The sequence below is a fragment of the Amblyraja radiata genome, chromosome 1 (assembly GCF_010909765.2).
Source record: "Amblyraja radiata isolate CabotCenter1 chromosome 1, sAmbRad1.1.pri, whole genome shotgun sequence".
NCBI lineage: Eukaryota > Metazoa > Chordata > Chondrichthyes > Rajiformes > Rajidae > Amblyraja > Amblyraja radiata.
The window spans coordinates 25,845,230-25,868,308 of record NC_045956.1 but is presented as its reverse complement, the minus strand read 5'-3'; positions in this window follow the sequence as shown (position 1 = coordinate 25,868,308).

Genomic DNA, 23,079 nt, shown 5'->3' with positions numbered 1-23,079 from the left:
GACGGGTTGCGCGGCTTGGCAGGGCATGGGTCCGACACAGGGACTATGCGTCCACCTCACACATCGACTAACAGGGAGAACGCGCGCAAGAAATCGGCCCCCAGGATCGATTGGGAGACGTCAGCAATGATATACGTCCACCTGTACTGGTGGGAGCCAAAATGGTCTGAGTAAAAATAAGTGCGAATGTCGTTCCCGTTCACAGCCGAGAGGACGGGTCCTACCTTACCGGCACGAATATCTCGGGTGCTCGGAGGCAGGATGCTGGCATGGGCACCGGAGTCCACCAGGAAACGGTGGCCGGAATGTCGACCGCGGACGTAGAGGCGTTCGTTTGGGCCGATCGCGTTCGCCTCTATGTAGGTATGTTGCAAAACCTACCTTGAGCGGGGCTGCAGATCTGTCCCAGCCCGTGTGCGTGATTTTGGCGCCGTTGAGAGGGGGGCGGGTTTAAAACGCGATTTTCCCTAGGGTATTCAAATCGAGGTTGTTCAGCCTACTTAGTTGCTGACAAAAAATCGCTGCGAGGTTCGTTCGCTGGAGCTATTTTTAAATTTAAATGGTTAATTTAATTGTTATAGTAGGTTAAAAATTATCCTCTACCCGCGACCGCCGACAACGGGATGGATCTCATACAGGGGACAATGGAAGGTAGGTTGTTTATTTTTACATTAAAAAGCGCTTCTTAAGATCCCTTTATACAAAGTTTTAAGTTGCGAGTAGCTAATTTGGGGCCCCATTATATCCCGCAGTATTTTTCTGGGCATATGGGGGTACAAATCTACCGCAATGGGAACGTTCTAAACCAGCGCGTTCTGCAGATTTCCACAGGATCCCACTCGAAAGCTGATTTAAATGGCCATTAATTTACAGCAATTGAACACTAAATTCCTTCCATTTGGCCTATAAATTAATGTCAATGAGATTTAAAAATCATGTTTTATTGTGAATTCTTTGTGAATGTTATTTGGACACTTAGGCTATTTAAAAATGTTAATCTTTTCTTAAGAAATGGATAGATGTTTAGATCTAGTAATTGAAGTTTGGAATTAGCTACAATTGGATAACTAACTAATTATATGCATTAATTTCAGGTCATCCATGTAAGATTGTTTCATATTTGTTTCAGAATGCTTCAATCTATAATAACTGAAAATTTCTTTCAGTTCTCTTAATTTAAAAAAAAATTATGGCCATTTCACTGTCCTCGATCACAGCTTTTGTGTTAAGTCAATGGAAAATCAAGATGCTAATTTCCGAGTATGAAAATGGCCATAACTTTTTTAATACTGAAGATATGAAAGTAAATTAAACTTATTTTTGTGCTTTATCTGATGGGATAAATTGCAGACTTGATTTTTTAAATCTCAATATTTTGTAACATTGTTACTCTATGGACTATCGGCCAAGGCATTTCCCGGGTACGAGCAGTGGCTGCGACATCTTCGGGCTTCGGGTCCATATCGTTGATGGTAATAACACCAGTGACTTTGGCTGTAGACCACTGGCCGCGGCAATTCTTTTTCGGTGCTGGGCTGGGATTCTTCTTCCTCCCGATGTTGGTTCGGCTGCACCCGCTGTCTGACCAGGGGGCGGGCAAAAGCAAACACGTCACGCCGTCTGTGTGCCCACAGTTCATCCGCTCTCTCCGCGAGTTGTTGGGGATCGCTGAAATCGGCTCTGGCGAGCATTAGTTGGACTTCGTCAGGCATCTGGTCTAAAGCAGACATGGGCGGTGCCCGTCCATCAGGGCTAACATCTCTGCCATGATGGTGGATGGCCTCCGATTGGCAGCACGGTCCATGTGCAGCAGCTTTGCTGACCTGTCTTTGCGGCTGAGACCGTAAGCGTGGAACAGCAGGGCCTTCAGCCCTTCGTATTTGGCGATGGATGGCGGGTCCCTGATGTAGGGCAACAACCTCGAGGCACAGTCCTGCGGCAAAGCCCCCACCACATGGAAATACATTGTGTTGTCTGCTACGATGCGATGGAGATGAAACTGTGCCTCAACGTGGGCGAACCACACCTGAGGTTGGTCAGGCCAAAATGATGGCAATTTGAACGCTGGTGAGCCCTGCCGCGTGCTGGGTCCCGGACTGATCTTCAGAGATATGCATGCTCAGCCATTTGAAGCATCTGACTCTCTCTCAAGGTTTGTGGATCATTGATCATTCTCTTCTAAAGTCAACAATGAGTTCCTTGGTCTCATTGAAGTTAAGTGCAAGGATGTTGTTCTCGCACCGTTTTGTCAGTCGATTGATCTCCCTCCTATGCTCTGACTCCTCACCATTCATAATTCGTCCAACAAAGGTGGTGTCATCGACAAACCTGAATGTGGAATGTGGAGTTCAAACTGTGTTCGGCTACACTGTCATGAGTATAGGGTGAATGGACCCCTGGGCTCTCCAGTGGGTCAGGCAGCATCTCTGGAGAATAAAGATAGGTGACGTTTTGGGTTGAGACTGAAAGTCACCTTCAGTCTGAAGAAGGGTCCTGACCTGAAACGTTACCTATACCTTTCCTCCAGAGATGCTGCCTAACTTGCTGGGATACGTTGTGTCTATCTTTGGTAGAAACCAGCATGTACAATTCTTTGTTTCTACACCGAGGGCTGAGATTGCAGCCTTAAGGTGCTCCCTTGCTGATGGTTATCGAGCTGAGCTTGACTTTCTGATTTTTTTCTGTTTTTATTTCAATATTCAACATCAATGGTATTGTTACTTCCAATAAAACACGTTTGGATTGCTGCAGCAACGATTTGTACAGTTACTGTAGGTGAATGTGCATATTTTGTCTCCCCCCCCCTTCCCAACATCAGTCTAAAGAAGGGTCTCGACCCCAAACGTCACCCATTTCCTTCTCTCCATAGATGCTGCCACACCCGCTGAGTTTCTCCAGCATTTTGTGTCTACCTTCGATTTTATCCATCATCTGCAGTTCTTTCTCAAACATTGATTGTCTTCATTATGTGTTCACTAACATGTGGTTAAACTGTTTGTTGTAGCTTTACTTGGAGAAGCATGAAATTGATTTGTATCAATCCTTCTGCACTTTAATGAAAAACAAATAACAATCCTTGGACTCACCTGACATTACTCGATAATAACATGACGTTCTTAATTCAAATTTTACACCTCCAATGATCAGTGAGGGCATCCCATGATTTGGGAATAAAATATGCTCTGCTTAATTTTTAATGAGGTAAATTATGTTGCAACCATCTGGTCTAAAACTTAGCATAAATAAGTAGGTACGCAGATAGATGGGTACTTTACCAATGCCCTGTCTAGAATAGAATGCCATTTATTGTCATTCAAACAAACAAGATTCAAACAAAATTTGTTCCTGCGGTCATAACAGCAAAAAACCCAAACACACAATTAACACAATTCCACACAGTGAATCTCCAAACACCACCTCACGGTGATGGAAGGCAAAAGTCTCATCTTTTCCCTGTTTTCTGTGTTTTATTCTTATCCAGCGGTCAAGCAGTCAAACTGCTGCATCGAGCTGATCGAGGCTCTTGATGTTGGAGCCCCCGGCAGGCGTTGGTAAGTCCCGCGGCCGTTTAAGCCGCGCCAGGCGATGTAAGGCCCTGCTCCGGGTCGGTTTAAAATCGATTTAAACCCCTCGATTCGGGCAAGCAAAGTTGCCATTGCGGGAGTTCCGAAAAGTGGTCTCCCACCAGGGACCCGTGAGCTCGCGATGCTACCGTCCACAGGACCTGCAGCCGAAGCCTCCGAGGTCGGGTCGCAGCCGCGCGTCAGCAGAGCGCTCCGAAGTCAGCCAGTTCCGCGATTTTGATGGTGAGTCCGCAGGCTCTGTGACTGAAGCCTCCAGGTATATTCCAGTTGGATGCCGCCAGCTCCACGATGTTAGGCCCCAACGACAACGGAGACACGACAGGGAAAATGTTGCGTCCCCGCTCAGGGAAGAGATTAAAAAATCCCCCACCCCTCACATATACACAGCTATAAATAAAATTAAAATAAAACCAAAAAATTACGCCTAACAGGACAAAAAGAACGAAAAGACAGACGGACTGCAGTCGAGCCGCTGCCACACCGAATATAAGTCCATTTGAGTTATTTCTACAAATACTTGAACTGGTATGTGAGGCACAGCAGCATTTTCATTAACTTTTCATCAATATTTTAAAACATGCAAAAGGACATGTATCATAAAAAATTAAGGCCTCAATTTCATGATAAACCCACCCGGCAATGGCTAAATCAGCCTCCAAGTTCATGATGTACATGGCTTTGGCCGTGACTTCTGGAGGGGCGGTTAAGCAATTCACCCTAAGTTGTGGATCCTCATGGACAGATGAAGATCATAAGTCTGACTATCCTATGCAACTCTGACAGCTACTTTAAAGCAAGCTGACTGCGAAATCCTAGTTGATGGCATTAAACTGAAAAGCACGCCACCCATGAAAGATTTTTGACTTGAATATTTTTTTTAAAGAGGAAAATAAAATGTCAACAGAATTTGACTGTACACCCATCAGAACATGGTAATGTTCTCATTTGTAGGCTCTAACACTTCCAATTCACAAAAGGTGACATGCTCATCCTGTATCTTTTGCTGTAAATAATTTAATTGGGCGATTGATGACTATGTGTGAAAGCTCTCTGCCTTCTTTATAACCCCTTGACTTTGGAAATGACGACGTTCTTCATAAAAATCCTTAAATAGCAGTCCCCGGGGTAGATGAGGTATGCTAAGCACTTTTTCTGCATTGCCTGAGACAGCAAGCCCTGTATTCTCATTTCTCACTTGCATAAACTGTGACTGCCATTTGGTTTCTACCATTTCCAAGCACTTTTAGAATCTGTCTTCTCTCGACCAGGATACATTTATCTGCTTTAATTTTGTTGCAATAATTACTCCTGCCGTGATATCTTTCCATCACTGCCTTTCCGTTCCACCCGTGTGTATTTTCTTTTCCTTACAGCCGATCACCTCCAACTAAAAAAGGAAAGAATTTTAATTGATTTCTGGGAGCCAGCTTGTCAGATTCCAGTCACAAGGTGATAAGCTTAGATAAGGAACACAAGTGAAAACAAGAATTGTATGCCAAAGCTTGCATCATAATTATCCTGGGAGAATAGCTGAAATCCTTTCTTAGCTTTTATCTCTTATCCACATGTGATCATTACACTAAATACTTTTAAAATCCATAAGTAAGTTTCTTTAATGTCCCATGCATTATCAACAATCTGGCTCAATTTGTGATCAAATCCAAGTTTGTGAGTTCTGTAACAGCTTCTCTGTGACTGAAAGTGAAATAAACAAAATGTCATTTTGTTTAGCAACATGGCAAGAAATATAAGAAATGGGAGCTGGGTCAAACTATTTGATCTCTGGAGCTTGCACTGCCAATTCAGTGTGACTGTGGCTTTCCTTTCACATCAATACCATGTTTCTACCTTATCCCCATTTCCCTTGATTCCTTTAATATCCAAAAAATCTATCAATTAGGTTGGAATTAAATTAGTGACTGAGCCTCAGCAGCACACCTGAGTGGAAAAACATGTAAAGAAACAGCACCCGTGAGAACAGAGGTTCTCCTGATATCAGACCTAAATGGCCTATTCCTTGTTTTAAGACTGTGATCCCATGTCCCAGACTCCCAAGCCAGGAGAAACATCCTACCTGCTGAACCCTCTAAGAATGTTGTACTTTTCAATTAGGTCACTTCACTTGTTTACAAAATGTAGATGGAGGGCAGCCTACTCTGTTCAATCCACTAATTTATATCCAATATCTAATTACTTAATTAATTTAAATAATCTAAATACATTGTGGAGTGGGGCCAGAACTATTATTGATAATTATTAGGTATTTGAAATATCTACTGGAATATAACATTTTGTACTCCAGTTAAAATACAGTATATGTTGCATTTTTCTTTTCAAATTTCACAGTAAAATGCATTGCCATGCATCTGGTTATTTTGGTTCTATAGCTGTTAATTTTCTTTCAAATTCCTAATTGAATTGAGCAATTATTTTCAGCACATGAATGATCAGGATAATGCCTACCTTACACACGGACTTCATAAGTATGCGGTGTTGGCATATTGTAATATCAATCCTTGTGCATTACTGATTCCAGCATTAACGAATTACTCAGTAATAACTGCTTGCACGGTATGTTGGGCAAGAAAGGGGAACAATATACATATCAATGGGAAGAACTCCCTCGGTGCTGTTTAAAAACGTCATCATAGATTTATTAATGATTGATTGGAATTTTTGGTGGAATTTCAATTTTCATTGTTAGAAACCATCAGAGACATTTTGATAGGAGAGCTGAAATCACGTTACCTTTTTGGGGTTGGTGGCAAGAAATTGCAGCGAATTGTAGACGTAGCCCAGACCATCACACAAACCAACTTCCCTTCTATTGACTCCATTTACACCTCACGCTGCCTCGGCAAGGCCAGCAGCATAATCAAGGACGACTCACAACCCGGCCACTCCTTCTTCTCCCCACTCCTATCAGGCAAAAGGTATAGAAGTGTGAAAACGCACACCTCCAGATTCAGGGGCAGTTTCTTCCCAGCTGTTATCAGGCAATTGGATCAGCCTACCACAACCAGAGAGCAGTGCTGAACTACTATCTACCTTTTCGGTGACCCTCGGACTATCCTTGATCGGACTTTGCTGGCTTTACCTTGCACTAAACGTTATTCCCTTATCATGTATCTATAAATTGTAAATGGATCGATTGTAATCATGTATTGCCTTTCTACTGACTGGTTCGCACGCAACAAAACTTTTCACTGTACCTCGGTACATGTGACAATAAACTAAACTAAACTGGCGGTGCCTCCTGATCTCCAGAATAGAAGAATGGATGCCAGGAGCACTAATCTACAGTAATATCAAAGGAGTTATGTTAATCTTTTGTGCTTCTTCAAGGAGGTCATCACAGAGATCTGTGGCATGGATCTGCCAGACTTAGAGCTGTTCACATATTTGATTCTCAATCACCTATTTCAGTACTATCTAATTTTCCCCATAAAAGTGCAGAAAATATAGTTGTCACATATCACCTACACACGCACACATACACATAGACACGCGAGAGGCTTGTGTGGATTTGCAAACGCAGTTGCTTATTCTCGACCCGAAACCTCACGCATTCCTTCTCTCCAGAGATGTTGGAGTTACTCCAGCATTTTGTGCCTATCTTCTACTTATTATCTCAACAAGGTTCAACCATTTCTCATGGAGGAGTCACAATCACAGACATTCCAGGAGCATTGCAATTTTCAGTTAAAATATCAGCTACTGAACTGGACTAGTTTTGGTAATGATTCAGCCCGAATACATAAAATGACTTATCATGGTAATGCTAATTATTTAAACACACAGAAATTCTCCAACCCAAAGCACTCTCGTGATATATTAAAATGATGGGCAGCCGTGACGGGGTGTTAATTAGTCCAATGATGTGTTCCATTTTCTAAATGGAAAGATCATCAATATTTCATCAGTGTGACTGCTGACAAAATTAACATCTGACAGTTTGAGTTTAGCAAATGAGAAGATAATGATGTGTGTCTGCTGGCTGACATCAGTACCCTTCATTTATAAAAGAAAATGTGTTAATACAATGCACCTTTTAACAGCTGCAAAGTTAGAAGGGTCAGAAGTGCTGCTGTAAACATTTGTTTGCATTCTAATTAAAGGTCACCAGCAAGAGATATTAACTTTATTTCTCTCTGCACTGATGCTGCCTGACCTATTGAGTATTTTTTAAATTGCATTGGAAGATGCAGCATGGAATCAGCCCTTCGGCCCACCGAGATTGTGCCGACTATCGATCGCCAGTTCACACTAGATCCATGTTATCCCTCTTTTGGATCCACCCCTTGCACTCTAGGGGCACTCAACAGTGGCCAATTAACCTACAAATTTAGTGTGTGGAAGGTAACTGAAGCACCCAGAGGAAACCTATGCAATCACTGGGAGAATGTGCAAACTCTGCACAATTACGATCAAAACTGGGTTTAGTTGTTTAGAGATACAGTGCAGAAACAGGTCCTTTGGACCACTGAGTTCGCACCGATCAGCGATCCCCACACATTAACATTATCCTACACACACTAGGGACAATTTACACTTAACCTACACTTAATTTACACTTAAGCCAATTAACCTACAAACCTGTATGTCTTTGGAGTGTGGGAGGAAACCGAAGATCTCTGAGAGAGGTCTCTGAGAAAACCCACGCAGGTCACAGGGAGAACGTACACATTCCGTACAGACAGCACCCGTTGTCGGGATTGAACCCGGATCTCCGGCGCTGCAAGCGCTGTAAGGCAGCAACTCTACCGCTGAGCCACCATGCCACCTGGTCTCAGGCACTGAGTGCCAGCAGCTTTACCAGATGCGCTATTGTGCTGCCCTTACTGGCATACGTATCTGGTAATTTCCACTTTTATTTCAAATTTCCAATATCCACTCTCTTTTGATTTTGTATTATCTTTCTTCTTGCTCCCCTACGATATATTCCACAGTGATATATAGCATGATCTTTTGATCCATCTAGTTTCACTACTTTTGATCCATCTAGTTTCACTATGCTTGTTTTGAATTGTTTTAATCCATAAATATGCAGCCTAGTTTCTTCAAATATTTATTTTTACCCGGTATATAATTTTTTTGGAAATCTCAAGACATATCATACTGCTAACAGCTCTCATCTTCAGTATTACAAACAAAAGATTAAAAAAAGAGTACAGGTGAAATTGTGAAAAGACATTTACAAAGATGTTACCAGAGCAGAAAGATTACATATATCAGGATAAGCAGAAGGTTTTTCTCAAGAGAGTATAAGAATAAAAATGAAATTATCAACATTTGTAAATCTCTTGAAAAAGTTTTCTTGGAAAACCTGGTGAACTGGAACATGATATTTGTTAACTGTTAATACAAGTTAACTGGGTGAATTATTAAATTATTCATAATTGATTGTTTATCCTCCATAAATGTGTTGATTAATCTTCTTCAGGCTGGTCAGAATGTAATGTTTTCTTACTGCAGCTTATATTTATTAGGGAAGATTAGTAGACCAAATGGAAAAGACTGAAATGTGACCTATTGGGGGTCGTTCAAATAATGAGAAATTGTGAAATGGCAGACAAACACTCATAATCAGAAACATTATTCAAATGACATCTGCAATGGACTGAGGGCGGCAGCTTTGACCACCCCGGGCCGCGGTGTTTGAACCGGCCCGTTCGCGGGGTTCGGTGAGCCGCGGGACTGTTTGTGCCATCGCCCGGTGGGGAATCGCCTCAGCGCAGAGGGAAGAGACAGTAACCCTAAGATTTTTGCCTCCACCACAGTGAGGAGGTGCTTGGAGGATACACTGTGGTGGATGTTAATTTGTGTTTATTGTTGTTTTTTATTGTATGTATGACTGCAGGCACGAAATTTCGTTCAGACCGTAAGGTCTGAATGACAATAAAGGTATTCAATTCAATTCAATTCAATTCAATCAAAACATTAAATAAAAGAAGATAGACACAAAATGCTGGAATAACTCAGCGGGACGGGCAGCATCTCTGGAGAGAAGGAATGGGTGAGGTTTCGGGTCGAGACCCTACTTCTAGCGTCACCATTCCTTCTCTCCAGAGATGCTGCCTGTCCCGCTGAATTACTCCATCTTTTTGTGTCTTTCTGCTAATTAAACCAGCATCTGTAGTTCCATCTTACGCAATGCATTAAATAAACCTGAACATAACCCGCCGAAGGTTCTTGACCTGAAACTTTCCCCTTTCCTTCCTTCCAGAGATGCTGCCTGTCCCGCTGAGTTACTCCAGCATTTTGTGTCTATCCATAATCAAGAGATGTTAGAGCAGATAACCCATGGCTTTGTTGCGAAGAGATTGGTGTGAAGGAACACTTTAAAGGAGGAAAGAATGATAGAGGAAGAAAGCTTTTTGGGAAGCAAATTCCATAGTTTCGACAGCTGATGGGATGGCTATCAATGGATGAACCAGTTAAAATTGCAGAATGCTCAATCCTTAAAGTTTAGAGTAATGCAGATGTCTCAGGTGGTTCAAGTGGTGAAAGTGATGGCAGGGATAAAATGGGACATGATCAGAATCAGAATCAGAATCAGAATGCTTTATTGTCATTGCATGTGTCACATACAACGAGATTACTGTGTCTCTCCATTTAAAAGAGACTTTTTACACTCCCTCCCTCCCCAAACCCACCCATGGATTCACATTTACATAAATTAACACTCTCTCCCACCCCCCCCCTCCTTCCCCATAACCCGCTCCCGAGACAGAGTTCAGTTCCAAGATTGCTGATGGGTAAAAACTGTTCTTGAGTCTGGCAGTGCGTGACTTTAGCAACCTGTAGAGTAGGTTGAAACAAAGGGTTAGTATTCTAACATCACGATTTCAAGATATATTGTAGATGTTAATCAGGATGCTTGGTATGTATGTACACATAAACAATAGAGTATCGTATGGATGCTCACCAAAAGGCTGAGACTTGCAGGGGGTTAAATGACAGAGGATGGCTGTCGGTGTGTGGTACAAATCAAATCTGGTGGTAACAAAGCCATAAATGGAATGAAATAAGATGGGAGGCATAGAATAGGATGTTTATTGAGGTGGAATTAGTGATGAAACAGATAACTGTATCAAAGTCTTCTTGAAATCAAAGATGGCTGGAACATGCAAACAATTTGGTTTAATGTCAGATAGTTCCTGGAAAGGAAATGGCCAGGGCCAACTGTTGTGATGGGGATAGGTAACATTGTCTTGGCTTTGAATCATTATAAGTTATGTATTGACCTCTGGACCGTATAAGAATAAAACTGCGCATGGAATTCAGTGGATTTGTATTTCCAGAAAACATTTCCTTGAGAAAGTTGGAGGTTTGAACAAGTTGTCTGATGATTTGGTGACTGAATGAAAGGTGGATAAAGGTAGACCTAGATCATGTCAATGTACATGTGTCACACTTTTCCATCAGCTCCTCCCAACAGGTGGGTTGAAGCAGGTTAACTATGGGCACCTCCTCAACATTCAAATGCCTGAACTCATTCTATGCATTCAATCACACTGAAAACTTTCACTCTACTCAGGTCTGGCAAAAAGGAAATCACAATCTATTATCTTCATAGAGGTTCACCTTGAGAGATCGCTTGCATCTAGACAAATTCTCAGACTGCCGTTTGGTTTTGCAACACATGCCGAACTGAATACATAAAGGTACCACACTTATCTCAGCTGGTCACTCTAACTTGCATCTCCCCGTCAGCTGTAGTCTAGTTTTGTTGCAGATTGAAAGCACATGACCCACTGGTTTAACGACACTTGAATACGACACATGATACGAAGCAGTTCCGAACTGCATCTCTGCTGCCCCTGACCAGAACTTAGTGGTTCTCTTTCTCTATGTTGCACTATTCAGTCTCTATTGGTATGCAGGGGGAAGAATATAGTCAGGTGTTCAACTTTTCCAAAGTACAGATGACGGATGAAGTGGCAGATGTTGCAGATGGTGCAGCAGTGGTCATGTGTGTTGAAGATGATGTCTGGATGGTAGTTAGGCAGATACTACTTCAAGCTGTTCTAGGTGTGGACTCCTATATATTGGTGAGACCAAGCGCAGACTGGGCGATGGCTTCGCTGAACACCACCGCTCCATCTGCCTGGGCCTACGCGATCTGTCGGTTGCTAAACACTTTAACTCCCCCTCCCATTCTCATATTGACCTTTCTGTCTCCTCCACTGTCAGAGTGAGGCCAAACACAAATTTGAGGAACAGCACCTCATATTTCGCTTGGGCAGCTTACACTCCAGCGATACAAATATTGATTTCTTTAACTTCAAGTAACCCTTGTTTTCTCTCCCTCTCCATCCCTCTCCCACCCTAGTTTCACTGTCCTCCTGATTAATTTCACTCTTTGTATGCCTCCTCATCATCTTCCCCTCTTTCAACGATGACCCATTCTACATGTCCGCGATCATAGTCTGTTTTAATCTTTCATACCTTACATGTTCTTTGTACCTTTCCACATCTTGTTTCCCTCGCCACTGACTCTGTCTGTAGAAGGGCCTCGACCCGAAACGTTACCCATTCCTTCTTTCTAGAGATGATGCCTGTCCCGCTGAGTTAATCCAGCTTTTTGTGTCTTCTTCTTCAAGCTAGCCTAGTTTAAATCCTTTGTGATAACGATGATGAAAGGTATGGTGTTTCATGCTTGCTAATTGTGGCGCTCAATTTCTCAGGTGCTAGCTTGATGTCTGCCTGGGCAGGACGTAGACAGTAATATAACCTGATGAATGTGCTGCAAGAGGAGGATTTGTTTGCATTTACAAACGTTCTACGAATCACACCTGAGCAGTTTAATGAGCTGAAGGAAACTGTGGGTCCCCTGCTGGTAAAAAAGGAGACCTATATCCGTAGAAAGTTTTTAAATGCAGACAAATCCTCCTCTTGCAGCACATTCATTGGGTTATCATACTGTCCAAGCATCAATCTTCTTTGCAAGAAGGGCTTCACCCACTGACACCTCTTCTTCTGCTTCCTCTTCACCCATGTGCTTTCCCTTCTGCCTTTCTTGAAAGGCTGATGAAGCAAAAGGGCTGCTGCTGACAGCAGTAGATGTACTTTTAGTAACATCCACCTAACTTGTTCCTTCCCTGCTCTCGTGGTTCATAATGATTTAAAAAAAACCTGGAAGGCTTTTATTGTAAGAAAACAAAACTTTTCTCTGCTAAAATAACTCTGCAACTATGATGGAGCACGCCCAGGAGTGACAGAGGTCACATGCTTATGTTAATATTAACCTTTTTTTCTCCCAGTTTTATTCCACCAGGAAGGTCTTACCTTCCACTACCTGCAATCTCCGGAAACCACCTTCAACTAGCATCGCAACCGGCTTCGACTAAAAAATTACCGATTATTAAATCGGCAACCTGTTTTTATTCGAGGCCGGTTTTGAATTTTTTGAAATAATCGCCGGAACATAGAAGAAACTCGACTACGCGGAAACCACTTTCGACCATTAGGGAGAGTGACAAAAACCTCTGGGAACCTCACGGAAACCTTGGGTGGGGCACAAGGTCTCCAGAGATTTTCGTTCAGGTTTCCTAAGTGGGACAGGGGCATAACTCTTTCTTGAATATATCTGACAAGACCACCATGTCCAAGAAGCATTATTGGTTTATCGTGAAACAAAGACCACTGCCTGCTCTTTAACCTGACTTTGTCATCTAATCCATATGGCGGGTGGATAAACCGCCAGACAGGACCACCATGTTTGGGGATGAGCCATGTCTCCGTGAAACAGAGGATGCAGCAGTCCATCATGTCCCTTCTGAAACATCATTCATCCATCATGCACTTAGGTCTTCTCCCTTGGTCTCCAGCGATTGTACATTAGCCCGAAGGATGCACTTGAGGTGGAGGGGTTCACATGACGTTATGCTTCGGTCCTACCTGAACCAGTGACACACCTTTTTGCACAATGGAGGCCTCCATGGCGTTTCCAGGACTTTGTGCTTGTGTTCTGGGGGTCACAATCCACTGCCCACTGAGTCCATTGGATTAATTGGGGCATGGGGTTCAACTTATTTGTTTTTTGAGCAACTTATGTACCTGCGACTCGACCTTCATCTGCACTCCTAGATCCCTCTGCTCTACGACACTCCCCAGAGGCCTACCATTCACTGTATATTTCCTACCCTTGTTAGACATCCCAAAATGCAACACCTCACACTTCTCTGTGTTAAATTCCATCAACCATTCCTCTGCCCACCTGGCCAATCGATCCAGATCCTGCTGCAATCTTTCACAACCATCTGCACTACCTGCAAAACCACTAACTTTTGTATCATCAGCAAACTTGCCATGTATGTTCTCATTCAAACCATTGATGTAGATGACATACAGTAACGGGCCTAGCACCGAACCCTGAGGCACACCAAGAGTACCAGGACTCCAGTCCAAGAAGTAACCTTCCACCATCACCCTCTGCTTCCTTCCATGGAGCCAATTTGCTATCTATTCAGCCATCTCTCCTTGGATCCCATGTGATCTAACCTTCCAGAGCAGCCTACCATGCGGAACCTTGTCGAATGCCTTACTGAAATCCATGTACACAACATCTACAGCTCTGCCCTCTTAACCTTTTTGGTCACGTCTTCAAAAAACTAAATCAGATTTGTGGGACACAACGTCCCACATACAAAACCACGCTGACTATCCCTAGTTAGCCCTTGCCCATCCCAAAGCCTGTATAACCTATCCCTCAGAGTACTCTCCAGCAACTTACCAACTGCCTATAGATCCCAGAATTTTCCCTGCAGTCCTTCTTGAAAAGAGGTACAACATTTGCCAGCCTCCAGTCTTCTGGCACCTCTCCTGTATTTAAGGACAACTCGTAAATTTCAACTAGGGCTCCCACAATTTCCTCTCTAGTTTCCCACAATGTCCTCGGATATATCTGCTCAGGCCTTGGAGATATGTCTACCTTCATACACGATAGTACCTTCAGTACTTCTTTAACGGTAACACTGACTGCTCTCAAGACACTTTCATTGACTGCCTCAATTTCTTCCGACCTACTGTCTTTCTCCTTGGTAAATACAGAGGAGAAATACTCATTGAGGACCTTTCCCATCTCCTGTGGCTCCACACAGAGGAGACCGCTTTTATTTTTGAGAGGTCCCATTCTCTCTCTAGTTATCCTTTTCCCCCTTATGTATTTATAAAATCTTTTGGGATTGTCCTTAATGGTACCGCCAGAGCTAACTCCTGGTCCCTTTTTGCCCTTCTGATTTCCTTTTTAAGATTTACTCCTTAGTTCCCGAAATTCCTCCAGGGATGCACTTGATCCCAGCTGCCTATACCTGTCCCATTCATCCTTCTTGTTTTTGACCAATACCTCAATTTCCCTCGTCAGCCAAGCTTCCTTACGTTTGCCTACTTTGCCCTTCACTCTAACGGGGACATACGTATCCTGAGCTTTTGTCAGCACACTTTTAAAAACATCCCACTTGGCCGATGTTCCTTTCCCCTCAAATAACCTGCTCCAGTCAAGTTGAACGAGACCCTGTCTCCTACCCTCAATGTTGGCCTTACCCCAGTTCAGCATTTTAACATGTGGGCCCTCTCTGTCCCTATCCATGACTATCTTAAACCTAATCGAACTGCGGTCACTGGTCCCAAAAGGCTCTTCCACAAACACTTCATTTACTTGCCCTTCCCAGTTTCCCAATATTAGATCCAGTGTTGTCCTCTCCAGAACACTTTTGAGGAATTGCACCCCATTTAAACCTTTCACATTTTGATTTTCCCAGTCAATATTGGGAAAGTTAGAATCCCCTACAACTACCTCATTTGACCTGCAGCTGTCTGCAATCTCCTAGCATATTTGGTCTTCGAAATCCCGTTGACTATTCGGGGGTCTGTAGTACACCCCCAAAAAGGTGATCATCCCTTTCTTGTTCCTCAGCTCCACCCATATAGCCTCACTAGACGAACCGCCCTTAATGTCACCTCTGACCACTTAACCAACAATGCAACTCCCCCTCCTGTTTTTTCCTCACCCCTGTCTCTCCTGAAGCTCCTGTACCCCAGAACATTGAGCTGCCAGACCTGCCCCTCAATTAACCAGGTTTCAGTCATGGCTACAACGTCCCAGTCACTCGTGCCTATCCATGCCCTAAGCTCATCTGCCTTACCCGTCAGGCCCCTTGCATTAAAATACGTGCAGTTTAAACCAACCTTCCTTACTCATTCTCTGCCTTTCACCTGCCTATCCTATCCACTAACCTTTCCCTCACCACCCTCCATACCAACTTCTAACCTCTCACCTGCCTCTGTCCTGTATGAGATCCCACCCCCCTGCCAATCTAGTTTAAACCCTACTGTGTAGCATTAGCAAACCTTCTATGCCAGGATGGTGGCATGTACAAAGAAGATGGATTGCATCTTAACTTGAGGGTCAGTTAAGATGCAATCCATCCTCTTTGTACAGGTCACTCCTGCCCCAGAAGAGATCCCAATGATCCAAACATTTAAATCCTTGCCCCCTGCACCAACTTGTCAGCCACACATTCATTCTCCCTATCTTCCTGTTCTTACCTTCACTAGCACGAGGTACTGGAAGCAATGCTGAGATGACTACCCTGGAGGTCCTGCTTTTCAGTCTTTTACCTTACTCCCTAAACTCATGTTGCAGACCCTCCTTCTTCTTCCGACCTATATCGTTTGTGCCAACATGCACAACAACCTCTGGCTGCTCCCCCCTCGCTTTCAAAGATGCCCTTCAGCCACTCCGAGATGTCCTGTACCCAGGCACCAGGGAAGCAACACACCATCCCGGAGTCTCGTCTGTTTCCGCAGAATCTCCTGTCCGCACCTCTGACTATTGAGTTGCCCACCATTATGGCTCTGCCTGACGTAACTCTTCCCTGTTGAGCCTCAACACCAGGGTTGAAGCCATAGCCCTGGCAGGTGCTCAAACTTGATGTATCGTCTGCCCCGACAGCTCCCAAGAGGGTGAACCTGCTTTCAATTGCTCTTGCACTCCGTGCTTGCTTCTCTACTTCGTCTTCACCCACCTACGCTTTTCTTGTATCCTCGGTGTGACAACCTCACTGTGAGTCCTTTTCAGGACTGTAGGTCAACCTCACTGTAGGTTCTGTGATGCATCTTTACCAATCCTGTCTGCCATGCAGTAATACATGTAAGTATCAGTGTGACATCTTTCCTGTTCTCTTCAATGAAATACACAGCATAGCTTCTTTGGTTATTTGGGTTCACCACTTTCAGAGTACATCTTCCAGCCCAGTTTAGTGCAGTCTTGTAGAGCAAAATCACACAAACCATTAGTTTCACTACACCATGAGACTGATTACTTGCTTCAGGATGATATTTCACATTTCTACTCAGTCAACTTGAAATTCCATTGCTTGTCCTGCAGAAAATAGTTGCTTCTTCCATAAAACTGATCTTTGGCAGTAGATACACAATGTTCAAATTAATCTAACACTGTGTTTGTCCCTGCACTGGTCCACGGAGTGTTGAGTTACAATGTCATTTTTATTGTTCAGTGTTTGTAGAAATTATTTTAGAATCAATATCAAGCGTACTTGTTTCTTATCTTAAAAAAAACACAATTTCCATTAGCGAGACATGCAAATTTGAAAAAATGCAATTCTATGACACCAGTCTTAACTCAGTGAGAAAAGCTCCAAAAAATTCTCTCTGCTCCCGATTGACTGCATCAAAAGATGATAGTGCAAGGGCAAGCAATGCTATTTTCAACTGTATTTCGGAGCAAGTAACCTTCAATTATTTTATTACTAAGTGGGTTAGAATGTTCTTGTAATGCATCTAATGGTTTCCTCATAGCCACATTTTAGGGCTTTTTGGTACGAAACAAATCTCTGAGGTTGTAACCGAAAAAATATAACGGAACATTTTCTTTGGTCTTTTGAGTTTACTCTGATATAGTGCAAAGTTTTCTTTTCACTCATCCCGTTCTTTAGATGGGCCACTTGTCTGGAAATCCTCATTGCATTTCCACAGTCGCACAGGCTGCTGTTCCTATTACACATCAATGACACATTGCAGTTTTCAAGCACGACGTCTACATTCTGACACCATATATCAGAGCCACTATTGAGGATTTTGGAAGATTGCCAAGAAGTTAAACAAAGTGGTTTATTAAACAAAATCATTTACAGAGAAGGGCAAAGCATTTTCTTTGTTGTGCCTTTTATTTTAATTCACTTTTCAGGTTGCGGATGAGGTCATTGGCAAGGCCAGCATTTATTGCCGTTCCTAATTGCTCTTGAGAAGATCACCTTGAACTGAGCCACCTTGAAGCACCGCAATGCTTCTGATGAAAGTGCTGTCACAATGCTTTCGGATAGGGAGTTTAGTTTTTAGTTTTTTTTTAGTTTAGAGATGCAGTGCAGAAACAAGCCCTTCGACCCACCGAGTCCGCACCGACCAGCGATCCCTGCACATTAACACTATCTTACACACACCAGGGACAATTTACACTTATACCAAGCCAATTAGCCTACAACCTGCGCGTCTTTCGAGTGTGGGGTGGGGTCACGCGGAGAACGTACAAACTCCGTACAGGCAGCACCCGTAGTCGGGATTGAACCCAAGTCTCCGGCGCTGCAAGCGCTGTAAGGCAGCAACTGTACCGCTGCACCATCGTGCCACCGGGATGTACCGGGAGCCACCGGGAGCTGCAGGATTTATTCCTAGTGATAATTAAGGAAGAGCAATTCATTGCCAAATCAGGATATGTGTAATTTGCTGGGAAACCTGGTGACAGTGGTGCTCCCATGATCCTGATGATTTGGTCCTTCTTGGTGATGGAGTTTATGAGTTTAGAAGATTTTTCACTGTTAGAAAGTATTCAAGATTCAAGATTCAATTTAATTGTCACATGTACCAATTAAGGTACAGTGAAATGTGAGTTACATTGGAGTGTATACTTCAGTTCGACTATGTAAGTTTGGGTCTGGTATCATGTGTACTCCTGGAGTTTGAACTGTTCCATATTTGTCCCGATTAGCTTATCTCCAACAGGAGGTGAGATTCATACCAACTTAATAGTAAACTCACACACCCTAACTTTTTCACATATGCTATAATAGTTTTCCACAAATGTTTATCATAATTCTTTTTAAAATGCCATGACCAGCAATTTCAAAATCGCTGTGCTATGTTTGATCACTTGAGCATGAAATGTAAATCCCCTTCTCCTTTTTTTAATGCACTTATTATTATTCCAGAATTTATGCCAATTTATGTGATTCATCGAACAATGGAAGGAACCTCTCAGTTTTGAAACTGAAGTGGTTTTCCAGCTGGGGGAAGTGTATGCGTGGGCATAATGATTGATTCCTGGGATATTAGATTGTCGTAGCCTCCTTACCCGAGGACAGAAATAATTAGCGAGAGTGGGATGAAGGCTTATTAGGCTGATTTCTGGATGAAGGTGTCTGTCCCAAGAGAAATGAATGAGCAGAGCAGAATCTTTGAGCTTGCAGAGAACAAGAAGTGACCTAATTGAAGCATGTACTATTTTTGTGAGGGACGTACAGGCTGTATGCTGAGTGATTCCTTCCCCTGGCCAGGGGGTAGCGCAAGGTGGTACATTTTTCAAACGTCAAGAGTGAAGAGTGTTTTATTGTCATGTGTCCCGGGTAGAACAATGGAAATCTTACATGAAGCAGCACAACAGAATATGTAAACATAGTACACGGTAAACAACATAATAAATGAGAAAAATGTTCAATTGGTGAATATATACACAGACACACACACACATATAGATGCACGGTGACACTGTGGTAGAGTTGCTGCCTTAATCCCCTGTCCCACTTAGGAAACCTGAATGGAAACATCTGGAGACTTTGCGCCTCACCCAAGGTTTCTGTGCGGTTCCCGGAGGTTGCAGGTGGTTGCCGGAGGTTGCAGGTAGTGGAAGCAGGTAGGGAGACTGACAAAAACCTCCGGGAGCCGCACGGAAACCTTGGGTGGGGGGAAAAGTCTCCAGAGGTTTCCGTTCAGGTTTCCTAAGTGGGACAGGGGCATTACAGTGCTTGCAGCGCCGGAGACCCGGGTTTGATCCCGACTACGGGTGCAGTCTGCAAAGAGTTTGTAAGTTCTCCCCGTGACTTGCATGAGTTTTCTCCAAGATTTTCGATTTCCTCCCACACTCCCACAAGACATACAGGTGATTGTTGGGTTAAAAGACTTGGTATAAATGTAAGCTGTCCCTAGTATATGTAGGATAGTGTTAATTTGTGGGGATTGTTGGTCGGTGCGGACTCAGTGGACCAAAGGGCCTGTTTTTGCGCTGTGTCTCTAAACTAAACTAAACTAAAATTTATAGTCTTAAACATGTTGGCCAACTTTCTCACACGTCAGAAAATCCAACAACTCAAGGGAAACAAGGAAAGATTCTGGGAAAAATGAAGAGTACTGCATATGGGCTTGGAGAAGCAGAGATCAGTTTTGTTTGCTCCTCTTCCACACCTAAAACAAAGTGATGAGCACCTTTGCTTTTTGACACCTCTGCTGCACAATGTTGCACACACTACAATGCACAACAGGCATTCTGGGCGCACGCAGAGAAGACATCTCAAAGCTATCTAAAAAGTTGTCAGCATCCTTGACATTTACGACCGGGTGGTCATGTAGATCTCATTACAATGCTCCAGCACTTCACTGGTTCCATCATCAACATCATAAATCAAGCAGGGAGAGCCTGTTTCGAGTATTTGCACATCAACTGGACACTTGTGGAAGTTTATGTCTTCTAATTTATAGAAATTCCAGGTTGCTGTGAAGATGCTCTGATTCATAAGGTCATAAATGATAGGAGCAGAATTAAGCTATTCGGCCCATCAATTCTACTCCACTGTTCGATCATGGCTGATCTATCTCCCTCCTAACCCCATTCTCCTGCCTCCTCCCCATAACCCCTGACACCTGTACTAATCAAGAATCTATCCATCTCTGCCTTAAAAATATCCATTGACTTGGCCTCCACAGCCTTTTGTAGCAAAGAATTCCACAGATTCACCACTGTCTAACTAAATAAATTCCTCCTCTTCTCCTTCCTAAAGGAATGTCCTTTAATTCTGAGACTACGACACTACTCTCCCACTAGTGGAAACAATCTCTCCACATCCAAGCCTTTCACTATTCAGTGAGTTTCAATGAGGTCCCCCCCTCATTCTTCTAAACTCCAGCGAGAACAGGCCTAGTGGTGTCAAACACTCATTTGATGATTCATATGAAAGATTCATACATTTACAGTAGCTTATGTGGTGAATCAGAATGCTTCCTCTTTCTGTTGATGGTCATCGAAGGGGGAAGCTTATTTATATCTCTCTTGTGGACCCTTGACTTGTGAATATGAGGTGTGGGCACATTTGGTCAGCGGGTCTACCTCCTGCAGACATGTAAACCTGCCTCTGGCAAAAATGCCCTCCTCATCAGTACACATGCTGACGATAACACAAGGTGCTGGAACACCCAAGCTGTTGCTCTCTAGCTTTCTAGTTGCAAGGATACGATTTGCATTGTTGCAACCCATACAATGGTCGTTTCATCATCTTGTGCAGAAGGTCACATATCAGAGGCATAAAGGTCCTTTGTGCACATTCCTCCATTAGCATGGTAACCAATTTCATGAGCAATACTAATAACTAGATGTCATTTATTATTAAAAATGTTAAGGAACTGGGATGAAAACATTCACACTGGGAGTTCTGCTATTACTGGTTTTATGAACCCACCAGAATGTTTTATAATCTACATTATGAATCTAACTGCAGAGAATATTAAACCTAATAATTCATTTTGATCATGTTCTGATGCCTTGAGTAATTAAATCTTTTTAATGAGGTTTATATATATAGTTGTGTTTCAGCAAAGTTTTCAATAGCAGCCCCTGCTTTGTTGCTTAATCTTTCATGGGAGTAGGGGACTTGTTTGCTGGCTAGAACATACCACATATATAATTCTCACTACTCAACTCTACTCGACCTGCTGACTGTAAATTCCTAAAGTATATCACTGTACAGTTAAAATTATATACTCAATTTTCGTCTAGGGAGGAACTGCAGATGCTGGTTTACACTGAAGATAGACACAAAATGCTGGAGTAACTCAATGGGGCAGGCAGCATCTCTGGAGAGATGGAATGGGTGACGTTTCGGGTCGAGACCCTTCTTCAGATTGAGAGTCAGGGGAGAGGGAAACCAAAGATGTGGATGGGTACAAATAGAATGTAAGGTGTGAAAATGACAGATCAAGGCAGACGATGATCAGGGAAATGTAGAATGGGTCATTGAGGGGAAGGTGCCAATGAGGCATACAAACAGTAAAATTAATCAGGGGACAGTGAAACGTCTGAGAAATTGGGTGAGGGAGGGATGGAGAGAGAAGGAATGCAAGGATTACTTGAAGTCAGAGAAATCTAAATCATACTGCTGGGTTGAAAGCTGTCCAAGCGAAATAAGAGGAACAAAATTCTTGCCCAACTTAGAGACAATGCTGGAGCATGAACACACTCCTTCACCCAATAAATATAACTCTCTCTTGAAAACATCCAGTGAATTGGCCTCCACTGCCCTCTGTGGCAAATAATTCCACAGATTCAAAACTCTCTGGGTGAAAATGTTTTTCCTCATCTCAGTCCTAAATGGCCTACCCCTCATTCTTAAACTGTGACCCCTGGCTCTGGACTCCCCGCAACATCGGGACATTTTTTTCTTGCACCTAGCCTGTCCAATCCTATAAGAATTTTATGTGTTTCTATAAAATCCTTCTAAATTCCAGTGAACCCAGTAAACAGTTCATAAACAGCAGCAGAAAGTACTGAAAATAAGGACCCCCCCCCCACCCAAGAAGGAGTGGCCATAGGATGATAGCACTTTCCCTTAAGTTTGAAAGAGAAGCGTTACACTGTGAAACAAGCAACTTCAATGTAAACAAAGGAAACTGTGAAGCAATGGGTGGGCAGGTAGGCTGGGGTAGATCAGCAAACTTTATTGGAGTGTACGATATGGACTGGCATAGCCAGTGTTTAGAGAAGTGATGCATTACTTTAAAACTCAAAGAAAGCAGAAGAAACATTTCCAGGAGAGATCAAAGACAACCTTTTCCTTGGATATAATATTTATGAAGTTGTCAGAAAAAAAACACAATAAGCCCGAGATTGGGAGTATTTGGGAAAATAAAATTCGAGAATAAACTAGTGTGGAAGTTGAAAACAAATTAAGAGCATGGCTAGGTAGGTCTAAAGCGGTCCCTTAGAATTGGGGGTGACTTTCTTCCACTTTGGTTTTGTAAGTTGTGAGGTGGCTAAGTGGGCCAATGCAGTGGGAACTGCAGACTCTTCCACAGATAGGAACAATGATGGCTTATGCTCAGCCTCTTTATCTAATTCATGGCCATAAGGTTCTCAATATCATCCTGAATACACCTTCTCCATGGTCAGATAATCCCAGAAACAATAGAAAAGGCATGAATAGAGTGTATA